Source organism: Pristiophorus japonicus, unplaced genomic scaffold (genome assembly GCF_044704955.1).
Source record: "Pristiophorus japonicus isolate sPriJap1 unplaced genomic scaffold, sPriJap1.hap1 HAP1_SCAFFOLD_112, whole genome shotgun sequence".
NCBI lineage: Eukaryota > Metazoa > Chordata > Chondrichthyes > Pristiophoridae > Pristiophorus > Pristiophorus japonicus.
The window spans coordinates 1,602,645-1,616,784 of NW_027250777.1; the positions used below are offsets into that span (position 1 = coordinate 1,602,645).

General features: G+C 45.9%; 1 non-coding gene across 1 annotated transcript; it reads right to left on the minus strand.

The window, feature by feature from the left end:
* Positions 1 to 11,658: 11,658 nt before the first annotated feature.
* trnaw-cca (transfer RNA tryptophan (anticodon CCA)) lies at positions 11,659 to 11,730 on the minus strand. Its single transcript has one exon. It is a non-coding gene; the product is annotated as a tRNA-Trp (tRNA).
* Positions 11,731 to 14,140: the final 2,410 nt, after the last annotated feature.

Here is a 14,140-nt window from a genome sequence, read left to right on the forward strand (position 1 = left end):
AAGGGGAGTCAGACGCCACAAAGTTTAATTAAAGACACAAATACAAGTAACACTTCCAAATCTTTTCATTGTAAAATTCTTTCACTTTATTTGAAATCCTGCTGCATTGAATCTGAAAATGAGCACCATGGGATTTTACCTTCACTACTGATTCTATTTTCTGTGCACAGAAGGAATAACCGGTGCTGTTAAATTTGACAAAAGTTGCCCCAGATTCCTGGTGTCATCGGCAATGAAGATTTTGAATCAGACTCCGAAAATACAATGTGTAAAATGGGTTAACATGCAGAAGAACATAAGAACATAAGAAATAGGAGCAGGAGTTGGCCATACGCCCCTCGAGCCTGCTCCGCCATTTAATACGATCATGGTCGATGCGATCATGGACTCAGGTCCACTTCCCTGCCCGCTCCCCAAAGCACAGGACAAATGATTGAAGTATCGAACTGTCCCTCAGTTAGCATTTCTTTCATTGTGCAAAAGAAGGTGAGGGGTTAATTAATGATGTTTCCCGTGAAAGCAACACAAAAGTTTAAGAAAAAAACACACAGTGACTGGCAGGTGAGCGCTGCTTCTGACACCTGGTGGGAATGGGTGGGGATTTTAAAGCCCCTTGTATTTTGAAACCTTCAAATAGACGAACATCTGAGACTCGCTGCGTCGAGCTCGTGGTGCAATCGTGCGTCTGACTCCAGATCAGAAGGTTGTGTGTTCAAATCATGTTGGTGTCACTGTATTCTTGGATATTGTTCTTCGAGAATTAATATATTCTTTGCTGTTTGGCAAATACGAGACCCTTGCTCCAAGGTCTGTCTCACTGTTTCCCCGGTGTCAGGCAGAGATACGCCTGCTGCACTCATCTATTTCATGTGACAGGACACAAAAGTTCAAAATCAAGCTGCAGGTGGCCACATCTAGCACTAAATAGTCAGGATGGCCGAGCGGTCTAAGGTGTTGTGTTCAGGTTACAGTCTGCTCTGAAATCTTGGCTTCTCTAAGCACAGCTCTCATGTCCTGTAACTGTACTCCTCCTCGCTCATACCAGGAAACCCTAAAACCACTTAAGGTCGTGTTCCCTTCACGAGCTCCACAGGGAGTAGAGAAATCATGATCCTGCTCTGGCCTTGTCCGGTCGAGCGTGCTTCCCCCACTCTCCACATTACCGGAAGGTCGTGTGTAATGTTGTGGGGTGTTAAGCTTCTGAGTAACCGAAGAGGCATTTAACTGCTCCGCCTCCGTACCTAACGTTGCCACATGAACCACACGGGTTCGAGGCTCCGAAGTCAGAGAAGGCAAAGGAGCTGTGGATGGGAACGGTGGGCATTCTCCCTGTCCCTTAATCCCCTTTTCAACTCTCAGACCCGGGGAATCCTCCGAATACCACCCGGCTTTATCAATTGCTGTCTCCGTGGGCAACCTAATACCACCATCTGCTGCAGCTTAGATATTCCTTTCTCTAGATCTTGATTGAGTGCCTGAAATCACCAATTCTCTACTTCTTTACTCACTGCTGTTAGCTGCTCTCTGAGTTCTGAGACTTCCCTATCTCGAGCCTCAGCCTCTTCTCCTAACGTTTGAATCCCCAGCATGAGACACTGCAACACTAACGCTTTTCTCTTTTTATCACTTTTTAACACAAACACTTTCATCTTTTTCAACTGGACACCCTCCACTAAGGACTGCCGTGTCTCTCTCCATCCTCCTGTCATTGTTTCCTGTCTTATCCCATAAGTTCCCCCTTTCGACTCAATCTACTCATTAAGAAATGACTGGAGCTCAACTGGAATATCCCCTGAGCCTCCCATTACTAACTGAAGATCCCTTTAATCACGACAACTAAGAGAATGCTCACCTCTCGAACTGATTTGTGGGAAACACTTCTTCCAACAACTCAGCCAACTTTCTGCTTCACGTCGGGGACTTTGAACAAGCCAACGAACTTTTGAAAATCACGTCAGGGTCACCAAAATTTTGCAAACAGCTGTCTTGCTCTTTTCGCTTCGTTGCTTTTAATATCGAATTACCCGCACACTCCGTTGTAGTAAAGGCAGGATTAGGTCTTTTATTTAAACATTCATACTAAACAAACCAAGTATGAAAGTTACTGAGAACACTTCACAAAGGCAGCTTGCTTCGATTTCCGTGGCTGCTTGAGACACACACCTTCCGAATGTCCAGTGTCTCTGCGGTCTATGTCTCTACAGTCCATAAAAGTCACATCTTTACACTGAAAAAGCCTTTGAACTCTTATTCTTTGCATTTAGACAATCCTGACTAACTGCTTTCTGAATCGTTTAACAGACAGACTTAATATTGCTTGTTTAACCTACAGATGTCATTAAATAGTAACAAGGTGACACTCAAATAATGAACATACAGACATTATCAAATCGTTTAGTCCTGAGTTTTAATTATTCCCACCATAACAAGGTACTCAAATATTTAACATCCAGACAATGACCAGTTACTCATCTCACTGGCTGAAGGCACCACATTGTCTCACAGTCTCTTTACCATCCAAACTTCAATCTTCCTGTTATTTAATCCAAACTTCAGACTGCGTACTGAAGCAAAGAGTTCAGCAATGCGGGACTGTGCATTGTAGATCAAGCATCAATGACAAAGGCAACAAAACTGCGCACCAGCACCAGGTGTCTCTCACTTGTTTGTCCCAATTTTTTAGCAGCTGCGACAGCAAGCATTCAGTTTCCACCGAGATTTAAACTCAGATCGCTAGATTCATGTCCAGAGTGCTCACCATTAAACCATGGAACCAACGATGCCAAATTCTTTGAAACATTTCTCAAAAACAAGATCATCTCCAACATTACACTTTGGCTCGGCCTTTTCTCATCCACACCGTAAGTTTCCCCACTTTACGCTCTGCTAATTATCGATGCAGAGCAATTCACACAGATACCGTCGAGGCTATGGGTTCTCAAGTAGCTGTTTCTGTTTCACACTGTTTATCACAGCATTCAGTCTTGCCAGGTAAAAAGTGCGTTGGCATTGCAATGCATTAATGTAAAATGCTTGCAATGAAAAGAAAATGCAACGTTTTGTTGAGTGCAAAACATGCAGTGCCTGCATTTCAAAAAGTGTTGCTTTTATTCATCCTGCTGATTGCATATTGCACAGATAATCTCAGCACACATTGTGCAGGTAAATGCAGCAACAAACTAGTTTCTCCTCCGCTGATTTGTAACAGGTAACTGACGGTTGAGCACACGATTTGATAACTAGACTTGTAGATCAAGCATCAATGACAAAGGCAACAAAATTGCCCACCAGCACCAGGTGTCTCTCACTTGTTTGTCCCAAATTATTAAATTATTGACTCTCATTCAGTTAGCATTTCTTTAATTATGCAAATGAAGATCATCGGTTAATTAATGATCCGTTGATTGCAGGATAACCTTGAACAAAAAGCCCCAACGTGGGGCTCGAACCAGTGACCCTAAGATTAATAGTTTCATGCTCTCCCAATTGATCGAGCGGGGCTTCTGCCAAATGCGGGTTTTTGTCGCTGATTGCAGCCAGGCGCCTGTTGGCTCCGCCCCAGATGTTTAATCTTGCTGTCGAGGAACTGCCAGGATCTTCTTGAATGGTGGACCAGGCTCGAGGGGCCAAATGGCCGACTCGGGCTCTGAATCCTTACATGTTTATCATCTCATGATTTTTCACAGGAGAACAAACTTGCCCCTGAGCATGCATGAGGAGAAAGCTACAGAAAATATTCCCGCCCGGTGAGCTTTCGCGTGTGAGGCGAACGTGTTAACCGCTATACTGCAGAAACATCTCAACTTTCAGCACCCGGTCAGATGGAAATGTTAACCGAGCAGGTGAACTGCAGAATGCCACTTTTAAAGAGTTGTCGAGGTGTCAAACAATGAGTTTCGCTTTATGATTGAAAGCAGAAAGTGTCAGACATTGCATTTGAACCCACTCCTCCACATGCAATTGCAATCCAAACACAGCACCTTCGACTGCTCAGCCATCCTGACTCGGTGCTGCTCTATCTGGCCCCCTGCAGGTTGATTTTGAACTTTTGTGTCCTGTCACATGAAATAAATGAGGGCAGCAGGCGTATCTCTGCCTGACACCGGGGAAACAGTGAGACAGACCTTGGAGCAAGGGTCTGGTTATTAAGACACAGTAAAGAAAATATTGATTCCGGAATTATCCCAAAGGTCAGGAACCCTGACATGATTTCGATAGCAGTGTCCTCATCTCGAGTGAGATGTGTTACCGTTGCACCACTAGCTGTACACGACGAATATGAGATGTTTATCGATATGAACGCTCCTTAAAATAAGGACTTTAAAATCCCTGCCCATTCCCACTCGGAGTCAGAAGCAGCGCTCACTTGCCAGTCACCGTCCGTTTTTTTGTTGAACTTTTGTTTTTATTTCAAGGGAAAGCATCATTACTTAACCCAATGCCATCTTTTGCACAATGAAAGAAATGCTGACTGAGGGACAGTCGATACTTCAATCATTTCTTCTGTGTTTTGCATGTTAACTGTTAAACCAGATCCCATTTTACACAATTGTTGTCGGGGATTGTTTCAAAATCTTCATTGCTGATGTCACCGGGAATCTGGGGCAACTTTTGTCAAATTTAACAGCATCGGTTAATCCGACCATGCACAGAAAATAGAATCAGTCGTGAAGATAAAATCCCACGGTGATCATTTTCAGATTCAACATCGTAGGATTTCAAATAAAGTGCAAGAATTTTACAGTGAAAAGATTTGGAAGTGTTACTTGTATTTGTGTCTTTAATTAAACTTTGTGGCGTCTGACTCCCGTTCATGCCTCTGCTGAATAAGAAAGGAGGGTTTGACGTTGACCAGACTGCACTGCCTCTGATATTTGTGAGCTCATCCTTTATATTCAGTGGTTTCTCGCCCTTTGTTGGGCTGCAGTGTAGCGGATATCACGTTGACCTCACACGCGAAAGGTCCCCGGTGGATCCGTTTTCTCTCACTGAAAGTTATCTATTTATTGAAGTGAAATAAAGAGCAATTCAGGAATAAGGGAGCCCTTTTGCCGGGAGAATAAATAGCAAATAAAAACAGCAATTGCTGGAAATCTCAGCTGGTCTGGCAGCATTTGTCAGGAAACTGAACTCGCTTCGGATTGTTCCACTATAGCAACTTTAAACATAATGTTTCCACCCGGGATCTTTCACGCGTAAAGCAAACATGATAACCGCTACACTACGGAAACCTCTGGCACTGCGGCCCCAACAGAGGGGAGCTGACCAGTGAGCTCCCTCTGTGCTGATCGGGAATGTGTTGGCTCACCTTAAACAACTTCTGTCCCACACTGAAAGTTCTCAATCCTTCTCCTCCACTGCCCTTTACAGAAATGTCACGGATCACCCAGCCACCGTGTTCACTTCCACATCCTCACAGTGGGGCCACAGAGGCTCCTACCGTCTCCCCGCGATCAGCGAACTCAAAATTAAACCCGGAACACGTGTCCAGCAACGGGCAGGAGAAACAAGAGAATCTGTAAGTTCGGTCCATAACAGAAAGTAATGGGGTTATTCATGGTGATTACAGCAATTACTAATCGTCTCACAGACCTCAATTATATTTATTTGACGAATTGATCGAGTATCGTTCCCAGGTTAGTGCGCCGGATCTTAACCCCTCGACCACCAGGGAACAGCTACGATACATGTAGATATATTTATATATATTTATATATGACCGTGAATATCAACGGCTAGCTGCCGAGACCTCAGGGCGCAACGGTAGCACGTCTAAATTTAAGTGAGAGAAATGATTTTCTACAGTGAAACCCATTTCATCGTTTGTTCCCTTTTAAACACTAGAAACTGAGACGGGGAATAAATAGAGAAATCAAAGCACAACGTTATAGACAAGAGGAAGAGAGAAGGGGAAAGATACTGTCCCCACCCAGAACTAATGCAGAAACCCCTCTGCTGCGCTCGGGGTGGCCACCCACAGCCTGGATACACTAACGTCCCAACAGCTCATTGACTGTCGGAGTGGGACCGTGCGGCGCTTCAGAAGACAGGTCGAAAAAGCAAAGTCACTGATTCGGTCTCATGTGCTCCGGCTACAACGAATAGATACACACACTAACATGCTTTTATAATGGTTACACTTTATCGCCATTCTTGTCAAGCAGTCGTTTCGTTGGTCCGGGGTATGATTCTCACTTCAAGGCTGTTAATGGCAATTTGCGAGAGATTTACGTTTAAATACCGAATGAGCCCTTTCAATTTGCATGGAACTTATGCAAACAAGTGTTATTTATGTCAACCTGTGAAAACCTTGTTTAAGCACCAGAGGGCTCATCCCCTGGAGTCCCAAGAGATCCCACAATCCCTTGGGAGCACTTGTACTTAAGGAGGCCTCACAGGCTGGAGAAGCACTCTGGAGACCTGCAAGAAAAGACTACGGTCACAAATTACTTTGAGCTCACAGTATCTGGTCAGACTCTTTATTCATGCACTACAACTGGCGATGAGATACAGATGACGAACCCCACCGCAACGATGCAGAGACCAATGGGCATCCTGGAGAAATTTTCGGAGGGAGATGATTGGGAAACCTTAGTGGAGCGACTCGACCAATACTTCATGGCCAGCGAGCTGGAAGGAGAAGCGAATGCTGCCAAAGGAAGGGCGATTCACCTCACTGTTTGCGGGGCACCATCTTATGGCCTCATACAAAAGCTGCTTGCTCCAGCGAAACGCACAGAGAAATCGTATGTTGATTTGTGCACACTGGTCCGGAAGCATCTTAACCTGAAGGAAAGCGTTCTGATGGCGAGGTTCCGGTTCGACATGTGCAAAAGGTCTGAAGGCCAGGAAGTGGCGAGCTATGTCATCGAGCAAAGACACCTTGCAGGCATTTGGAATTTGAAGGACATTTGGAGCACATGCTCAGGGACTTCTTTGTACTTGGCATTGGCCATGAAGAAATACTTCGTAAACTAATTTTGACAGTCGAGACCCCAACCTTGAGTAAAGCCATAGCGATAGCCCAAGCGTTCATCGCCACCAGTGACAATACCAAAAAATCTCTCAGCACACGAGTGCTGTACAAGTACTGTGAACAAAGTAATGTTGATTTCAAATCGTTACGTACAGGGCAGGCCTCACATGCCTGCAGCTGTACGTCTGCAGATGTCTCAGAGTCCACCATCAAGGGCGATGAATGCTACGCCATTAACACCTTGTTGCCGCTGCGGGGGTGATCATCATTTCCATTCATGCCGCTTCAAAGGATACGTTTGCAAGGGCTGTGGAACAATGGGACACCTGCAACGAATGTGCAGGCAAGCTGCAAACCCTGCTAATCCTGCAAACCACCATGTTGCAGAGGAGGGCAGATCCACGGCAGATCACAGCGAACCAGAGCATCAGACCGAGGAGGTAGAGGTATATGGGGTGCATACATTTACCACAAAGTGCCCCCGATAATGCTGAAGGTTGAGCTAAATGGACTCCCGGTGTCAATGGAGCGAGACATGGGCGCGAGTCAGTCCATTATGAGCAGAAAGACTTTCGATAAATTGTGGTGCAGCAAGGCCTCAAGGCCAGTCCTGACTCCCATTCGCACCAAACTGAGAACTTACACAAATGAACTGATTCCCGTAATTGGCAGTGCTACTGTAAAGGTCTCCTACGATGGAGCGATACACAAGTTACCACTCTGGGTGGTACCGGGCGATGGCCCCACGCTGCTCGGCAGGAGCTGGCTGGGGAATATACGCTGGAACTGGAACGACATCCGAGTGCTCTCGCCCGTCGACAACATTTCGTCTGCCCAGGTCTTAAACAAATTCCCCTCGTTGTTCGAACCAGGCATCGTGAAGTTCCAAAGAGCAAAAGTGCAGATCCACCTAATTCCCCAGGACGCGACCTATCCATCACAAAGCGAGAGCAGTACCGTACATGATGAGAGAGAGGGTGGAGATCGAGCTGGACAGGCTGCAACGAGAGGGCATCATTTTGCCGATCGAATTCAACGAGCGGACCAGTCCGATTGTTCCAGTCCTCAAGGGTGAAGGCACAGTCAGATTCTGTGGTGATTACAAAGTAACTATCAAATGTTTCTACCTTCAGGATCAATACCCACTACCAAATGCAGACAACCTTTTTGCGACGCTGGTGGAGGAAAGACGTTCACGAAGCTGGACTTGACCTCAGCCTACATGACGCAGCAGCTGGAGGAATCATCGAAGGGCCTCACCTGCATCAACACGCACAAAGGTCTCTTCAATCACAACAGATGCCCATTTGGGATTCGATCAGCCGCGGCGATATTCCAGAGAAACATGGAAAGCTTACTGAATTCGGTCCCGCGCACCATGGTCTTCCAGGACAACATCTTGGTTCCAGGTCGGAACACAGATGAGCATCTGCAGAATCTGGAGGAGGTTCTTAGTCGATTTAATCGCGTGGGGCAAAGGTTAAAATGCTCGAAGTGCGTTGTCCTGGCGCCTGAAGTGGAGTTCCTGGGGAGAAGAATTGCGGCGGACAGCATCAGGCCCACCGATTCGTAGATGGAGGCAATCGACAACACACCAAGGCCACAGAACGTGACGGAGCTGCGGTCATTTCCAGGACTCCTGAACGACTTTCGTAACTTCTTACCGGGTCTCAGAACACTGTTAGAACCACTGCACGCTTTACTGCACAAAGAAAACGAATGGGTATGGGGTAAAAGCCAAGAAAATGCCGTTGTAAAAGCTAGAAAACTGTTATACTCAACCAAATTGCTTGTGCTGTATGATGCATGTAAGCGTTTGGTGCTAGCATGTGATGCGTCGTCATACGATGTTGAGTGTGTATTGCATCAAGCTCATGAATCTGGGAAATTGCAACTGGTTACTTATACATCCAGGTGTCTGTCTATGGCTGAGAGGGCCTACAGCATGATCGAAAAAGAAGTGTGAACATGTGTTTATGGAGTAAAAAAAATGCATCAATATCTGTTTGGGCTCAAATTTGATTTGGAAACTGACCATAAGCCACTTATATCCCTCTTTTCTGAAAGTAAGGGGATAAATACAGATGCATCGGCCCGCATCCAGAGATGGCCGCCCACATTGTCCGCATACAACTACGCCATCCGCCACAGACCAGGCATAGAAAACTGTGCCGATGCTCTCAGTAGGCTGCCATTGCCCACCACAGGGGTGGAGATGGCACAGCCCCCAGATTTAGTTATGGTAATGGAAGCATTCGAGAGTGAGCAATCACCTGTTACCGCCCGACAGATTAGAACCGAGATGAGCCAGGATCCCTCATTGTCCTTAGTAAAAAACTGTGTGCTCCACGGGAGTTGGTGTGGTGTTCCGTTAGAGATGCAGGAAGAAATAAAGCCGTACCAGCGGCGCAGAGATAAAATGTCCATACAGGCAGACTGTATCAAGTAGTGGTGCCAATAAAGGGCAGGGACACTTTCATTAGTGATCTCCACAGTACACACCTAAGCATTGTAATGACGAAAGCGATAGCCAGATCCCAGATGTGGTGGCCCGGTATCGATGCGGACTTAGAGTCCTGCGTTCACAGATGTAATACATGCTCGCAGTTAAGCAATGTACCCAGGGAGGCGCTGCTAAGTTTTTGGTCTTGGCCCTCCAAACCGTGGTCTAGGGTACACGTCGACTATGCAGGCCCGTTCTTGGGTAAAATGTTCCTTGTGGTTGTAGATGCGTACTCCAAGTGGATTGAATGTGAGATGATGTCTGCTGCCACCATTGAAAGCTTGCGGATCATGTTTGCCATGCACGGCCTGCCTAACGTTCTTGTCAGTGACAATGGGCTGTGCTTCACCAGTGCTGAGTTCAAAGAGTTCATGACACGCAATGGGATCAAACATGTCACATCTGCCCCGTTTAAACCAACATCCAATGGTTAGACAGAGAGAGCAGTGCAGCAATCAAGCAGAGCTTGAAGAGGGTAACTGAGGACTCACTGCAGAGTCACCTATCCCGAGTCCTGCTTAGTTACCGCACAAGACCCCACTCGCTCACTGGGGTTCCCTCCGCGGAACTGCTCATGAAAAGGGCACTTAAGACAAGGCTCTCGTTAGTCCACCCTGATCTACACACACAGGTAGAGAGCAGGCGGCTTCAAGAGAATACATATCATGATCAAGCAAATGTGTCACGTGAAATCGAGATTAATGATCCTGTATTTCTGTTGAACTATAGACAAGGTCCCAAGTGGCTTCCCAGCACTGTCGTGGCCAAAGAGGGGAGTAGGGTGTTCCTGGTCAAACTTTCATATGGACTCACCTGCAGGAAACACTTGGACCAAACCAAACTCAGATTAACGGACTATCCAGAACAACCCACAATAGACTCTACCTTTTTCGCTCCTCCAACACACACACAAGTGGCAATCAACCCAGCGGTTGACCACGAAGCAGAACCCATCACCCGCAGCAGCCCAGCAGGACTCACCACGCCCAGCAGGCCAGCGAGGGCCCAACAAATGACTCACCAAAACCAGCATTTGCACTGAGACGTTCAACCAGGGAAAGGAAGGCCACAGATTGACTCAAATTGTAAATAGTTACACTGCTGACTTTGGGGAGGCGGGGGGAGCGGTGCGGGGGGAGTGTTGTTACATATATAAACCTGTAAATACCTTGTTTAACCATCAGAGGGCTCATCCACTGGAGTCCCAAGGGATCCCACAATCACTTGGGAGCACTGTACACCAGGAGGCCTCACAGGTTGGAGAGGCACACTGGAGACTTGTAATAAAGGACGACGGTCACACCTTACTTTCAGTTTGCAGTATCTGGTCAGATTCTTTATTCAAGACATAACACTCTGTATTTAGGAGACTCGTTTAAAATGTTTATTGCTCATGTGACAAATAATCTGGGGCGACTTTTGTTCAATTTATTTCACAGCAAAAATAGTCTCAAAAATCACGTTCCGCCCGGGATCCTTTCGCGTGTGAAGCGAACGTGATAACAACGACGCTACGGAAACATTGCGGTTCAAATGATGTTAGGAACATAACCAGATGTTTAAACTTGCTGTCGAGGAACTGCCAGGATCTTCTTCAATAGTGGACCAGGCTTGTGGGGCCGAATGGCCTACTCCGGCCCCTAATCCTTCCACACTTATGATCTTATGACCTTTCACTGGAGAACAAACTCGCCCCTGAGCATGCATGAGGAGAAAGCTACAGAAAACATTCCCGTCCAGTGAGCTTTCACTTGTGAGGCAAACATGTGAACCGCGACACTGTGGAAACATCTCCACTTTCAGCACCAGGTCAGACGGAAATGTGAAGCGAGCAGGTGAACTGCTGAATCCCAGTTTTTCGGAGTTAGTCGTGGTGTCAAACAATGAGTTTCACTTAATGATTAAAAGTAAGAAATGTCAGATTCAAATCCACACCTCCAGAGGAGCCTGCGAACAGCACCTTAGACCGCTCGCCCATCCTGACTATTCAGTGCGAGGTGTGGCCACCGGCAGGTTGATTTTGAACTGTTGTGTCCTGTCACATGAAATAAATGTGGCAGCAGGCGTATCTCTGCCTGACACCGGGGAAACAGTGAGACAGACCTTGGAGCAAGGGTCTGGTTATTGCCAAACAGCGAAGAAAATATTAATTCTGGAAGAACAATTTCCAAAAATACAGTGACTCCGACATGATTTGAACACACAACCTTCTGATCTGGAGTCAGACACGCTACCATTGCGCCACGAGGTCTACACATAAAGTGTGGGATGTTCGTCTATATGAAGGTTTCACAATACAAGTGGCTTTAAAATCCCCGCCCATTCCCACCAGGTGTCAGAAGCAGCGCTCACCTGCCAGTCACTGTATGTTTTTTTCTGAAACATTTGTGTTGCTTTCACGGGAAAGCATCATTAATTAACCCCTCACCTTCTTTTGCACAATGAAAGAAATGCTAACTGAGGGACAGTCAGATACTTCAATCATTTGTCCTGTGCTTTGGGGAGCGGGCAGAGAAGTGGACCTGAGTCCATGATCGCATCGGCCATGATCGTATTAAATGGCGGAGCAGGCTCGAGGGGCGTATGGCCGACTCCTGCTCCTATTTCTTATGTTATTATGTTGTTCTGCATATTAACCCATTTTACACACTGTATTTTAGGATTCTGGTTCAAAACCTTCATTGCCGATAACACCAGGAATCTGGGGCAACTTTTGTCAAATTTAACAGCACCGGTTAATCCTACCGTGCACAGAAAATAGAATCAGTAGTGAGAATAAAATCCCACGGTGCTCATTTTCAGATTCAATGCAGCAGGATTTCAAATAAAGTGAAAGAATTTTACAGTGAAAATATTTGGAAGTGTTACTTGTATTTATGTCTTTTATTTAACTTTGTGGCATCTGACTCCCGTTCATGCCTCTGCTGAATAAGAAAGGAGGGTCTGACGTTGACCAGACTGCACCGCCCCTGATATTTGTGAGCTCATCCTTAAAATTCAGTGGTTTCTCACTCTTTGATTGGTTGCAGTGTAGCGGATATCACGTTGGCCTCACACATGAAAGTTCCCCGGTGGATCCGTTTTCTCTCACTGAAAGTTATCTATTTATTGAAGTGAAATAAAGAGCAATAAAGGAATAAGGGAGCCCTTTTGCCAGGAGAATAAATAGCAAATAAAAACAGCAAATGCTGGAAATCTCAGCAGATCAGGCAACATTTGCCAGGAGAATAAACTCGCCTCTGATTGTTCCTCTATAGCAAGTTTAAACATAAATTTCGTGGCCAGGATTGAACCAGGGTCCTGTCTCATGTAAAGAAAACGTGATAACCGCTGTGCTACAGAAATCTCTGGCACAGCAACCGCAACAAAGGGGAGCTGACCAGTGAGCTCCCTCTGTGCTGATCAGGAATGTGTTGGCTCACCTGAAACAACTTCTGTCCCACACTGAAAGCTCTCAATCCTTCTCCTCCGCTGCCCTTTACAGAAATGTCACGGATCACCCAGCCACCGTGTTCACTTCCACATCCTCACAGTGGGGCCACAGAGGCTCCTACTGTCTCCCCGCGATCAGCAAACTCACCCAGTTTGTAAAATTAAACCCGGAACACGTGCCCGGCAAAGGGCAGGAGAAGCCAGATAGTCTGTAAGCTCGGTCTATCACAGAATGTAGAGGTATTCATGGTGATTACAGCAATTATTAATTCTTTGAGGATGTAATGAACAGGGTGGATAAAGGGAACTCGTGGATGTGATGTATTTTGACTTCGAGAAAGCATTTTGACAAGGTGCCACATAAAAGGTTACTGCACAAGATAAAATTTCACGGGGTTGGGGGCAATATATTAGCATGGATGGAGGATTGGCTAACTATCAGAATACAGAGAGTCGGGATAAATGGTTTATTCTCGGTTTGGCAATCAGTAATTAGTTGGATGCCGCAGGGATCGATGCTGGGGCCCCAACATTTACAATCTATATTAATGACTTGGGAAAAGGGATCGAGTGTAACATTGCCAAGTATGCTGATGATACAAAGATGGGAGGAAAAGCAATGTGTGACGAGGATACAAAAAATCTTCAAAAGGACATAAACAGGCTAAGTGAGTGAGCAAACATTTGGCAGATGGAGTACTATGTTGGAAAGTGTGAGGTTAGGAACATTGGCAGAAAAACAATCAAAGAGCAAGTTATTATTTAAGTGGAGAAAGATTGCAAAGTGCTGCAGTACAGTGGGGCCTGTGGTAATTTTGCATGAAACACAAAAGGTTAGTATGCAGGTACAGCAAGTGATGAGAACATAACATAAGAAATAGGAGCAGGAGTAGGCGATACGGCCCCTCGAGCCTGCTCCTCCATTTAATACGATCATGACTGATCCGAACATGGGCTCAGGTCCACTTCTGTGCCTGCTCCCCATAACCCCTTATTTCCTTATCAGTTAAGAAACTGTCTAGCTCTGTCTTAAATTAAATTTATGATCAGGAAAGCCAATGGAATCTTGGCCTTTATTGCAAAGGAGATGGAGTATAAAAGCAGGGAAGTCTTGCTGTAGTTATACAGGGTATTGGTGAGGCCACACCTGGAATACTGCGTGCAGTTTTGGTTTCCATATTTACGAAAGGATATACTTGCTTTGGAGGCAGTTCAGAGAAGGTTCACTA